Source organism: Echeneis naucrates, chromosome 12 (assembly GCF_900963305.1).
Source record: "Echeneis naucrates chromosome 12, fEcheNa1.1, whole genome shotgun sequence".
NCBI classification, from domain to species: Eukaryota; Metazoa; Chordata; class Actinopteri; order Carangiformes; family Echeneidae; genus Echeneis; species Echeneis naucrates.
In genome coordinates this window covers 2409590-2424002 of record NC_042522.1, presented here as the reverse complement: position 1 = coordinate 2424002, position 14413 = coordinate 2409590, and positions in this window count along the sequence as shown.

Here is a 14413-nt window from a genome sequence, read left to right as displayed (position 1 = left end):
TTCCAGCTCAGCCCCCTTTACCCACCTTCCCATTCATTCCTATCTCGTTCTCTTCCCCCTCTGCCCCCCCCACCCCACCCCACCCTTAGGGCTTTCTTTCCAGTAGGCCCCTACGGTGTTGCAATCACCTCTGTTGCTGTTGATTAAGCTGAGAGAGATTGGCTGTCCACGACCCAATAACCCCTGAGGGCGCCAGGCTGGGTGAACAACATCCCCTCACCCCCACCCGTCTTTTCTCTCCCCGTTCCTCATCTGACCAAGCTACAATTCCTCTTTCCATTCCAGTTACTTCTTTTTTTCCCTTCACCTTTTCTCCTGTCATCCCTGACCTCCTCATCTCTCTTCTTTTTTCTGCCCTCTTTATTTTCTCTATGTGTCTATGTGATATTCTGTCTTCTCTAAACTCTTCTTACCTTTCTCCTCTGTATCCTTGCTTCCATTCTTTCTTCCCTTGTCTCAGCTCCTCTTTTCCTTCCATACCTTTTTCCCACACTCATTTGGGGTATATGAAACATAGTTGACAAAACGTGAACCTTCACCTCAACCAGTCAGTGATGTAGATTTGGCAAAATTGTGCAATGTGCAACATCCAGATCAGCCCATCTCTGAACAAACAGGACTGACTGAGTTCCCAACAGGGCCAAGCAGGAACTAGCCACTTTTGTTGGAAAAAGTCCCAGACAACTCGACCTAACAAAGTGTGGCACCTGTTTATGCTGTGTATATGCGAGATCTCCCAGCATATATACACACAAATTGAAGAGCAGTTTTGGCAGATTGTGGTCATAAGTCAAAGTTTTAGCTTACCAGTGTACAGTAAACCAGCATTTGGCTCTGAGTGAGTGCAAAATCCATACTGCAACTGGCTGAATGTGGACAGTCAGAAACACAGTCTCCTTTTGTATCCCCCCTTTTATCTTACCTCTTTCTTTAGTTATCTCTGTCATCTCAACACCCAAATCTTTTTCCTCTTAGGTCTAATATCATTGCTTTTTTTCTCTATTCTCTTTTGCTCTTGGCCCAGCAGCTCTGGGGGGAAGGGCTGCACGAGAAAAAAGCTGTGTGTGTGGTGACTGTAGGGTTCTAGTAATTGAAAAGCCGGGACGCCAGCGACTGCAACCCTGTGACCTCCTATTTAGAGAACAACCATTGATTTCTACAGAGAAGGGGGGGGAGGCATAAAGTTAAAGAGAAATCTGAAAAATTTGGGAGTAGTGAGAGGAAGAGCAGTGAAATAAAAGACACTGAGCAGGGTAGGAAAGAGGGAAAGGTAAAGAGGAACAAATGTGAGAAAAGGAGTAGGGATATACAGGATGAGGGATGTGGGTATTTCTGAATATCAGCATAGAGCAAGATAGCAGAACAGCCCGAATTTCAGTGATAGATTTATCAAAGCTTGGTGCCGATGTAAAACCAGGGCGCCCTCAGTGCCAACAGTCCCCAACACTCATCAAAACAATGGAAGTGTACAACTTTACTGTATATTTTTAATGCTGTTATAGACTCACCTGCCTTTTGTTCTTGGCCCAGCTCTTTGCCTGGAGGACCAACAAATATCACCAAGTTATTTTATCAGTGGCAGGAAAAGCAGAAATTAACATTCCCACTAAATTATATTTATAAGAATAATAATATTTTGCTAAATAATTGGAATATTATAGTCATATAGTCCAAGCCCTGGAGGCTCATCAAAACACAACTTAAGAAAACACTTTTAGAAAATTATCTTCATCAATTTGACAATACATGAACTGCAGAAACTCACAACACAACTTTCTCCTGAAAAGACGTCACCGGCTGCCCTCTCCCCTCCCTGCAAGAACTGTACAACACACAGTGTCTTAGGAAAGCTCAAAAGATTGTTGGGGACCCATCTCATCCTGGACATCCACTTTTTGAGCTGTTGCCATCGGGCAGATGTGTCTCGAACAGACTCAGGAGCAGTTTTTATGCCGGAGCCAAAGCTGTACTTAACACACCCAACATTGCACTTGTGCAATGACATTAATGGCAGTCTATTCTATTCTGTGTTCAACTTCAAAAGTCACAAACATTGAACACTGATGCATCCATTCATCACTTATTAGTGTTCCCTAGACACACTCCTCTTGTGTTGTGAGTCTTTACCACGTGGTATGTGTATTTGATTGACTATATTTTTTGAGTTGCAGTGATTTGACATCACAGGGCCACCGTACAATGAGGTGGATTTTTAGCGCTTGATGGTGTCCAAAGAACGAAAAATTCTATTCTTCGGAGAGTGCATTGTCGGTTTGAGGTTGTTTAGGTTGCTTATCCCTGCAAATTGTGTGTTAGTGAGAATCAAATCAAATCAAACTTTATTTATCGCACTTTTCATACAGATCAGCAACACAAAGTACTTCACAGGTTAAAAAGCAAAAAAATAAGGAATAGAAAGGGAATATGTGTTTACCACATTTTCCAGCATGCTGTATATATGTATCACTGCAGGTTTTCCTAATCAAAACCAACATTTTACAAACGTTTAAAATCAGTCACCCTTTGGTTTCCCACGCATTGTCCTCCTTATCAGGCATCTGACCCACCAGTAATAGAAAGACAATGTCACCAGATTAACAGCTATAGAATGGGCCACTGTTTCCCTGGCAACGGCGAGAGAATGACGAGCAGGAGGATGGGGTGGAGTGATTAAAAGGGGAGGGGAGAGGAGGAGGGAGAATGTGGATTGATGAGGGGGGATGGATGTTGGTATGATTACACAGAGAGAAAACGGAGAAAGAGTGACAGAGGAGAAAAGAATGGGGGATCAAGAGATGGAAAAACAGCCAGAGAAGGTGATAGAGTCATTAATGAGACACAAGGAAAGACAGATATTGGTGGATGAGGTGGGTCAAAAAAGATGAGAGGGAAAATGAGCAGGCGACCAGATGAACCTTTAAACATTGCATTAAGGAAATCAGGTGGCAGCTGTCACAGTCTTCCTCTGTCCCTCAGCATGGACTCATTCACTTGCTCCTGCCAGGCCACACCCCCTGTCTCACTCACCTGCAGCTCATCTACACCAATTCAGACCTGCATATAGACTCCAGCCTCACAGTCACCCAGTTGCCAGCTTGTTCTTAGTGCTCATGCTGTTGGAAATATTTTTTCTCTGACAGTAGATTCATAATAATAATAGTAGGTTACAATAACAAATGCTTTTATTTTGAAATATAATTGTGTTGTGTTCTGTTAGTGTAGCCTTTAGAAGTTGCTACCAAAGAGTTTTAATTTTGCTAGGCAACCTTTTCTTTTTATGCCATTCCTCATTGTAACAGTTTTAAATTAGTAAATATGATCAGTTTGAATGAGAAGCAGTCCTGGTCCTTATTGCTTTAAGACGCTCCAACATTTTAAAACGACACATGCAAGACTCTCCAGCACTCATTTCCAGACTGACTCCCTGTTGCTGACCTTGCTGGTCCCCGACCACATTTTCAGCCTCTGTGTTCCCAGAATCGCTTGGTGAACTGCTCCTGAGGATCCTTTACCTTCTCCTACCCTCCACTGAGTTCAAGGTAGTGTCTATTGCTCTGGTTACACCTCTACTCAAGGTACCCCTGAACTCATCCACAAACTCTGGACATTCCCCAAGGCCTTTTTTTCCTGCTTATCCTCCATCCTTATGTTTTTCTGCTGTGGTTGCTAATAAAGGTCATTACTAACTGTCCATCGCTGTTTGTGCTGCATTTGGGTTCATAAGCAACCCCATCACAGGCAGCAGTTCACTGAGGTACAGCTCTTTCCACCCACCGTGTGGTACTTTTGTCCTCTTGACCAAATTAAAATACTTGTAATGTTATCTTGTGTTTGATGACAGCATCACTGAGTGTCTTCTGGAAAATACCCACCACACCCCCTGCTGTGACACACATACTGGTTTGTGAGCTGCAGTTTTTGAAGCATCCAGTTTGGAAATTGTCTGTTGGCCAGCTTGGTATCTTAAAGCCAGCAGAAACCATATCTGGAAGAGAAGGCAGAGCTGAGGAGGAGCAAGGGCTGGATCTGACCTGCTCAGTAGTTCCGATTAATCCCCTGCTTCATGGTCTATCCATCCATTTTATGTTTCCGGGTCGCGGGGGTCAGGGGACTGCTGGGGCCAATCCCAGCTCACTCTGGGTGAGGGTGGGGTCACCCTGGACAGATCACCAGTCCATCACAGGGCCAACACACAGAGACCAACAAACACTCTTTGGACGGTGGGAGGAAACCGACACAGACATGGAGTCTGGAGTCTTTTGTCCACTCTTGTAGCACAGACAACAGCCCCCCTAAAGAAAAAGTGGCAGGAGGAGGACAGACACAGAAAACTGAAAAAACAAAACATGGAAGTGTATTTTTAGGAGAGAAAACAAGTCAGGAAGATCAGCTTTACATGGATGAGACCATTGTGATTTCTTTATTGATTTTTTTTCTTTTATACACAGAGTGGAACAACATTAATTCTCCAAATATCTCCTTCATCTTTGATCGTTTTATTCCACACCACAAGTTTTCAGTCATTTCTCTTTTTCTGTTCCAACCAAATGTAAAAAAAAAATGCATAAGTTGATTTTTGATTACTTTATGATGACTGTAAGAAAAGGGTGATTAAAAAAATCAAACAAAGAAGTAAAACAGTAAACAGAGAGGTGGAAGAGTGGATGATTTGCTCAAACCTTGTGTTTTGTGGAGAAAATGCTTTAATCACATGTTTAGCATGGGAGTAGCCTGCTGTGACGCCTTTAGATGCCTGCAGTGAATAAAAAAATTGACTTGTTTTGATCAAAAATTTGTGACCTTGACCTTTGACCCTTCACTGTTGTTGCCACTTTAATTTAAATCCTAACTCTCTCTGGTCCGACTGCTCATTTGTCTATGTGAAATGTGTTGATTTCATTTGCTGAAAATTGACTTTTTTACTATAAACCTAATCAGAATGTAAGAAAGGTGTCTGGAAGTGCAACATTTCCCTTTACCAAAGGTTTGTCCCAATCCAAGGTCTCATCCTTCAGAGGTTGTGTTTAAAGACACCAAGACCTAGTTGTTCATTTTCAAAGGCTCCTTCATATGAAACGGCTCCAAAAGCTGGATCCTTTGTGGCCCAACTTATTCATTGCCTGGCAATAATTCAGATAATTTGGAAGCATAAAACACTAACAAAGAGCCTGCAGATCACAATGTTTATAGGTGGGTTTAATATGAAGGTACAACTACATTAACAAAAGACAAGAGTCCCTCAGGGGTTTTATCTAAATGTTAAGTTTGTGTGTTGACGTGGTTGCTAAGTGCTGTTGAGGCAAAGCAAAAATCCTCCATCGACCAGACCGTCTCATTTTGGCTTGGCCTTCGTTTAAACATACAGCAGCTGCGAAGGACATCTGAAGGGTGAAGCCCCTGAAATGGGACACAGCTTGTAACACTGTATAATCATCATTACAAACTTTAGCTAAGACAGTTACTGAGTTACTAAGTAAAATCTTTGGCCTGGATGCTGAGCTAACTTGAACCGAGACAAAGAAAACAGCTTTTAGTTTTTCTGTCTGTATTTTATTTTAGTTCACTGACTTATTTGTTCTCTCACTCATCCTGCTCACTAAATGTCACTTTATTTCCCCCAATGGCTAAAAAGTTCTTCTTGTGAACATCAAGTTGTTTAAACACAGGGAAAATAATATCTATTCAATTTAGTCTGACTGTCTAATCGGAAAGGTCCTTCTGGCTTGAAAGTCAGGACTTTCACTCCATTGCTTGGAAATGTCGAATATAATGGGATCTTCCGGTTACAGAGTGTGCAGAAGAGAAGCTTACTAAAGACTGAACACAAAACAATGATCAGGCAAGCTGTTCAAAAATTTCGCTGCATTTAAGTGTCACCATCACATGAATGCCAGCTTTCTGAATACCCTGACTAATTGCGTAGCTTTTTGTAGCTCAGTGGAGAACAAGTTCCCTTTTAAAGAAGCAAGTGAACAGGTTTTATATCAGCAGGCCAAAGGTCATACTAATGCGATGTGCAACACAAAGTCCTGCAGTACAGTGTGTGAAATGAAATGAGAGGCAGCTAACAATTAGGTTAATAATAGGAATCACAATGCATTACACAGCTAGCTAATTGTAAATATACTCATGCATAAAATCTGGGCTATAGCACTGCTATATGGATAATGGAAATGTGATGCTAGAAAATTTAACACAGGAGAGGGAAGACACCAAAATGGGTTTAAAAAATGAGTCGTGAAAAATAAAATGTTTGGATTTGTTTGGATTTTAAATCAAAGCAGAAGATGGATCAAAGAAGCCGGTATTATTCTGGGCTGAAAGGAATGAATTCTGGCATCATTCCAACAATGTCCCAATCACAAAAATAAATACCCACGTGTGGGGAACACTGATCCCAAAGACCAAATATACAATACGATTCCAAATCATAAATCCCTCGGTCCTCAGCAGATTCAACAGAGGGAAAACATTAATACATCTACAAGAAAGAGTGAATAGAAGAAGACAAGCATTTTTTGGTTTGCACCGATTAAACGATTACAAAAAAACCTTAAAAAAAAAACCTTGAAAATGTATAAAGCTTTTTCCCCACGTTTGTTTCATTTTTAAGTTACAGTTACCAAAAACAGAAGAAGAGCAAGTGAATAATTTATGACATATGCTATTATAACATCATCCTACCACTAGTGTCTATGAGGTATATCTGTAACAGTTTGGTAAAGAGAGCACGGTCTGCACACAACGCACAAGTTTGTCTCCATGTTTTTTTTTTCACCATTAAAGCTTTGCAACCATTAGAAGAAAGGGAAAGAGGATAGGAAGGAAGGGAATGAGCTGCATCTCCACAAGAGCTGGTCTCAAATATCTGACAGACTTCAGGTTTATGTTTTTTTTTAGGTTTGACTGCGTCATGTTTCATTACAAAATAAAAAACTATTCTATGTTGGAATCATAATTTTTTTTTTTTTCATCACAATTAAGGCATAAAAGATATTTTCTGACCATAATCTGCCTGATATTTTATTCATTGGGACAGTTTGTTCATCGTCAAACTACAGTGGCCCTGAGTGATCAGTGCATGGCAACTTAAATAAACCACAACGGATGTGCTTCCACACAAAAGAAGATTTAACGGTCTGAGATGCACAGCGTTGAACTTTGTTGATGTTTTTATGTTGATCTTTTTTCCATGTGTTTGTGCTTAGTCTGTTTGCTTGCAGCATGTTGAGCTCTCCTGGTCCCTGTAGTTTCCTGATGAAGTATAACAAACTTTTCAAACTCAGAAAACATCAATTATGACTGGAAAATATGTTTTGTATTGATTCCATAAAAATAAAAAAAAATGGGATCAATATTTTGTGATCAAACACATGATGCAGTCAAACATGAAATTTTGTTCAGATTATGTAATTTGTTACAGTAAAAACCAAAGCTGAGATCTTCTCGGGTCTCAGATATATCCAAATCTGAGCAGAAGTTAAGATTATGAAATAATTAGAAGCTATAGTCAGACAATTTTAGAAGAGTAAAAGTTTTCTCGGGATCTCAGTTAGAATTTCATCAAGAATACAACCAACAATTTAATGGTGATTCAAAGCAGTTTCAATTGTTTTGGTTGTTTTTTTTTTTTTATAACTGGCATTTCATATTTCAACAATCTCAATCTCAACTGCTGCTAAGAAGAGGTTTAAGCAAGCAAACTGATCCAGCATTAGATCTGGGTGAAAACCAGCTCTCCCTTTGAAAGACGAAAAAGAGAAGATAGTGAAATAGAAGAGTGAAACAGAATAGGAAGCCTTTGGTATTAACTCTGGTTTTCTTTGCGTTGATTGCATTGCAAAGCACGAGAGAGCAGAGAAGGAACTCAGGCGCTTGAGCCAAGTGACAGTGGCCCCCGGCGCTGAGGTAATTATTATTCACAGGAATAGAAAGTTTATAGCACAACAGAGATATCTAGACTTCGCTTTGGTTCAAGCAAGGCACTCATCCAGGGTTATCTCATACTTTGCAACAAAGTGCTATCTATGTCTTCGTTTTCAAAGCGGCCCGCTTTGAAAAAGCAAAGTGTGGCAGCAGAACTCTGAAAACTAGCTGGAGAAGCCACAGATTTCTTCCTCACCATTTGGCTTCCCTGGTTGACTTCAAAGCCAAATGCTGCAAAATGGTGCTGTTGGGTGTGTTGGACCGTACTCCTTCTTGCATATTGTAGCTGTTATCAAAAGCAATGTTGCCGTTTCATTTTTTGACTCAAAATACCATGAGCTGTAATCATTTGAAATGTGGACTTGTTGGCATGTTCAGGTCATGGAACTTCACACGTTTGCTTAAGTACAGTAAGCCATCAGTGTGATCAGTGCTCATGGATTGTTTTGGTCCCATGGCTTATCTCAGGTGTTTTTGCTCTTGCAGTGGGATCATGTGGGATCTAGATGTTAACAATGTTTTACACTGAAATATCAGCTGAGGATGACTGTGGTCTTTTTTTAAAACTCCCGGAGAACAATTTCTTTGGTGTGTGTCTGTATATTTATATCAACTGTCCTCATTGCCTCAGTCATGTGCATCATTTTCTTGTTAATGTTTGTTCCACACTCAGTGTCTGTTCATCCAGTCAGTTCTTTGATGTATCTAAAATATCGATCATCACTTCAACTGTTCCTCCTAAACTTGACAGATGAAGAGCACTAAGACTTTCACTACTCAGACAGTCACAAGGCCCATAGGTTGTTTCTTATGTTTCTTACTCCTCCAAAACCTTCAGTGTTACATCATTCTGATTGCTGTGCAGCTCAAGGTTGGTATTAACTACGCATCTAATTGTTATAAATGAAACACAGCCCAGGAAAAGCTTGCTCTTGATGAGAGAAACAGGCTCTTGGTGTCTGAAAACAACAACAGATTCTTGCACTAGACCTCCACCTCCATATTACTTGTTTGAAAGACTAGTGTTTGTCTTTGAACCAATAACCTCCATCTAGAAATCTACAGCTTTCATATTTCAGTGTAAAACAGAATTTCTTTGCTCCTCACCGTGCGTCTCATGATGCAATAGTTCCTCTCGAGCACATTAAGGCCTTAAAGCTGAAGGTTTGTTCCTGTGCAGTTCCCCAATGTGTGTATCTTCTGTATGGCTAACAACTGCTGTATTTGTTTTGGATTCTTTTTCTTAGTATCAACTACGCCTTTTCTGTGTGACATATTGCTGGAAATGCAAAGTTTTGCTGCCCTAACACCTGTTGTAAAATGCCCACACTCATGATTATTGTATCTATAATCAGTGTATTTTTCTGCCTGTGCTCCCTGATATTCAGCATTCAACCTGACCCACGCTACACCCGCCTCTCCCCCTTCACACTTATTCTTTTTGGGGAGAAAAGGCAACGCAAGGCAAAGAGAGATAGAGGGAAAAGGAGGAGGAGGAGAAGAAGAAGAAGAAGCAGAAAGAGGAAAAAATGAGAACAGAAGCGTGGAGCTGAGCGCAGACCGTACTGAATAGGAAAAAAATCTTTGGTTTCTTTGGTTTCATCAACACGATTAAAAGGACAAATGGAAATTCAGTGAGGTAGCCTCTCTGGTTCTCACTATTGAAATAGAAAGGTTGTTTTTTTTTTTTTGTTTTTTTTTACACACTCACAAACTCAGTCTTGGAAGCAGCTGGGCTTTAAGGGACTTCTCAGATTTCTTTCCTAACAAGTGAAAAAGTAAGTGTGTTTCCATTCATGCAGTTACACACAAACAAACACACTCTGACACCCTGGATAAGCTCTCATTGTGAAGCAGAAAGTCTTGAAAATGATAAAATTAGTCTGAAGCAAGTTAAACCTGGTGTTCTTCTGATTCTCAGTGTTTTTACAGAAGCGTGAAGAGCATATTTGTACTTATGACAATCATTTTGGATTGGACAATGTATACACGACAAGCTGAAACTGTTAATGGAAAAATATGTTGACAATAGTAACTATAACTATGTTACTATGTAGTTGCGCAGCAGAAATGAACACTGTTTTAGCTTGAGTCCACATGTTCAAAAATCCATTTGAACCCTGTCACAGTCTGACAGAAATTTTAGCTCTTTTCAGTTGACACTATGTAAGTCTACTGAGAAAAATCTCTAAAAGTATAATTTATTATACTTTTCTCTTTAAGCTTCCATAGATGTCACTGAGCACAGTGGGGATATATTTTTTGTTATGCAGATGTTTGGGACTGTCAAAATCTTTTTAAATGTTGAAATAATAAGAATATACAAATAATAATTTATAGGACAAAAATGGCTCTTTTACACGTTTATACTGTTCAAGATTTCATGAAGTAAATATATGAATAAGACCTTAACCAGGGTGTGATCTGCATGGATGTAAACACGTACTTTATTGGCCTCTCAAGGATTCCAGTTATCTTTGGTGAGCCAGTTTGTCTCAGCATGTGTGGCCCTTACTTCACCTGATCAAGTGTCACAAGAACATCAGTCTGAAATTCATTGCTTGTTCAACAATGGTCAGCAGGATGCAATAAAAATAAAACTAATAATAATAAAGTCAAACAAAACATCCAATGAATCAGTCATAAAAATCACAGGAAGGAAAACAAAAGCATATGCAGTGCTCATCATTTTGGATGCTATTATTTGCCATAAAGAGATTGTTTTCATTTTGGATAAAGAAAAATCATAACCAGGACACACAAAAAAAAAAAACAACCCAAAAAACAATAAACAAACAAACAAACAAAAAAGCACACAATCCAAAAAAAAAAAAAAAAAAGAAAAAAAAAAAGAATAATAATAATAAGAAGAAGAACTAGATTGGCTAAAGAGTGAGAAAGTGTGACATTCAGAAGTACGCAAATCTAATCTGACATTCCTACATTGTTCTGTCATTAGGTCTAAACATTCATAACACAGCATTTCATTTGCTTCTTAAAGTAAAGCTAACTAAGAATAAATTAACAGGCCTGGTATAAGCACTGCATCTTTGATGCAACTAACATTCTTAAATACTTATAAATATTCATCAAAAACAATTACATCTAATTAAATAACATTAAATTATTATTACATACAAAACTAGTGTGTTCTAAAACACCTCATGAATAAATAAGGAAAGGGAACATACAATGTAAACTTTGGCAAGGCTAATCAATAATGGAAAAGGCTCAGAGGGAGATTTGGTCAAGAAAAAATTTGTTCGCTTAAATTAATTTACAATTAAAAAGAAACATAAATTACATTAAATAAAAAAAATCACATATTGCAAAAAGCTAGGAAGGAACATAAGTGGTCATATTAGTTGACACATAAGTATTGGCAAACCATTTTGAAGCATATTAAACGAACAAGCGATGAAAACCTCTTTGGGACGGTTTTTGGTTTCAAATCCTCAACTACCCTTCTTTCTTTTTTTTGTCTTTTTCTTTTTTTTTTTTTTTGGTTTGGCAGGTTTAGCCTGTGTTACATCCAGACAGAACTGCAAGTGGGAATGGAAATGGCCACCACCCCTTGAGCCAGAAGCCACGCACAACGGCACAATAGGAGCCTCAAGTGGGTGGAGGATTTCTTTGGACTAGAAGCTTTACGCACAGAAAGACAGAGAAAAACTAAGGATAAAGCTATTTGACCGATATTTGAGCAGTTTCTCTCAGCGGGTTTCGATGTTGTGTTTTTTGGTTTCGTTTCATTATTGTTGTGTCTATGGAGCAGCAGCTTGGTTCCTCCCCCCCTAAAGAACGAACTAACATGTCCATACATCAGTCTCTGAGTGAGGGTTCTTCTCCAGCACAGCAATGTGAGCTACTACAAACTATGGTGTCTGAGTAGTTAGTTTCAAATGTGTTTTTCTCCATTTTTAAAAACCTTTCCTCCCAAACCAGCAGAATGTGTTTTTTGTCTCTTTTGTGTTGTGGTAAAGCTTCTTCTCCGTGGATTATTATCATATTTGTAAGTATCTTTCATCATAAAACCTGTTTTATTGAATAGTGGACGAGGTTATTTGCCAATTTTTCAAACTGTGTGTCTCTTTATTAAACGGGTAAATAATCCACACAGGCTCAGCTGGTGTTTGGGGTGAAAAGCATAAATTCAGATATGGTGACTTAAACAAGACTAAACTGACCCACCTAGATCTGGATCTGTTCCAGATTAGTACTCCTACTAGACTAGTAAATGGGAATGGCATAAAAAAAGGTATCAGTGTGCTACTGCTTGTACAGCAGAAAATCTTTGGTATGTACTGTACGTTTCACAAAGTGTTACATTGGTGTCTCTGCAGTAGCAAGCTTGCCGAACAACAGCAGGGCTAAAGGGAAAGGGAGGCCGCTTTGCAAGCAAAGATGGAAGTTACTTGAGCAAGACAATATTCAATACAACAATACTCAATGACTGGAGCTGGGAGAACGAAATAAAGTGCTGCTGTCGGGCTGCTTTTGTTACTACTACAAGAGATTGTTGGAGGTAGACTTTGTACTGTGGAGCAGGGATGAACTTTTGGTGGAAACAGCTTTTGATTTCACAAAACTTCCTGAATGTTGGTGAAAAGGTGTAACATAGAGTGATGGTTGTACATGGCACCATGCTGGAGGAGCAACTCACCTCAAATATCAGATGTTTTGGACATTTCATTTTGGAAAGGTAGCGAATTGTACAGGGATAGTGAATGTAGATGCTGATAGCAAGTAATATGCGAGCTGCTATGAAGAAACCAAAATAACAGGATGAAAGAAATGCTACTTGAAACAAGCTTGATTTAGCCCGCATGCTTACTGACAGTTCTGTGTCAAGCTAATGTGATAGAATCATATTTGATGGAAACAAAAAAGCCACAACATTAACATGCTAACAGGTTAGGATTGATCTTCCCAGGGGGAGGAGAGCTGCTGCTGGAGTTAACGGTGAATCTTTGGTTTGTTAGCTGATGAGGTTTCTGTTGTTCTCTTAACCATTTTTTTTTTACTTTGAAAAACTGCATAGGCACACGTTAAAGACACTCTTCAACCGTGAGAGACACATTAATGTTCAGCCTTTTTTGGGGGGGTGGAAGGAAGAAAATGGTCGACGATGTCCTCCATTCGTTCCTTCCCACCGTCCCATGTGATTTTACTCTTTTTCAGTCCCCAACTTGCTTTCCCTTAAAGATGGCCTGACGGAACATCAGGCAGAACAAAGCTACTCCTTCACTCCCGTGATGTCATCCTCGCTCCTTCTCTTCATCGTCACTCTCCATCTTCGACATCGTTGCCACCACTCTTTTTTTTTCTTTTTTTAATTTTTGGTAATAATTCTCCATCTTCAGTTTTTTCTGTTTGTTGGAACAGTTAGGTGCAGAAAAAAGTTTTCTTTGGTTTCGATTTGTCAATAAATAGAAAAAGTCTCAAGTGTCCATTTTTTTTTTACTTTAAATCGTCTTCAAAGCCTTTGGCTTGTCTCTAACCAGGCCAGGACTAAACCTGGGGTTTCTTAGGAGCAGGGGCTGCTGACTGACGCCTTTCCTTTGGTTTTGTTACTCTTTTTTGGTTTGATAGCTTGAGTGAGAGATGATTAATGAGGTGATTCTGTAAGGTAAAGGCTGTAAAATGGAGCAGGAGGTGGTGCGGTTGAGGTTTTTGGGTCATTAGTATTTACATCATGTTTAAAGGCTGTACAGTGTCAAACTCAAACCAACTAGTGGGATTTGATATTGAAGGATGCTTGTTAAAGTTGGTATGGGCACAAAGGCAGTCTGAGACCTGGGAGACCTGGATTCTCTGAGTCTCAGTCCACCTGCTTCTCGTCACCTTTACCAAGCACCAGGCTCCATTCATTGCAAACAGATTCCATCCTGAGGTTCACCTTGAGTTCCCGTCTCAAATTCTGAAAAGCTTTGGTTTGGATTATAACTGATTTCTTCCCTATCAGCAAGGAATTTCATCAAGCCTAATCGTTACAACAGTGATTCCATAGTTTGAATTTTACATATATGACTGTAATCTCCCTCATAATAAAATATTTGCAGTGTTGCAACCAGTCCTCTTGCTATCCAGCCCACTGACCTGAGAGATGGCCCTGCCAGGCATAAGATTGTCCTCTTAAACTATTACAAAGGCCCTGATCCGCCTTGACAGTTCGTCCTCCGCAGGTTCAGCCTGGTCACTGGCTTGTCTGTCAGCTGGTGTGGAGGGAGTTTGTGATTTGTGTTTTGTGATGTATATGACGGCAGCTGAAGGCCTCCAATGAGCATCTTAGTAATGGGTTTGCACCAAAAGGCCAAATTTGAGCAGGATTTAACTAAAAACCCTTCAGGAACAAAAAGTTGACTTAGGGGTTAGTGTATTTCTTTGGATATAATGGTGAAATTCAATGAAGTGAAAAAACAGCATCTCTGTTCAACTTGAGGACAAAGAGTGCGCTAAAGCTAAAATGCTAGATGGAAAACACTGC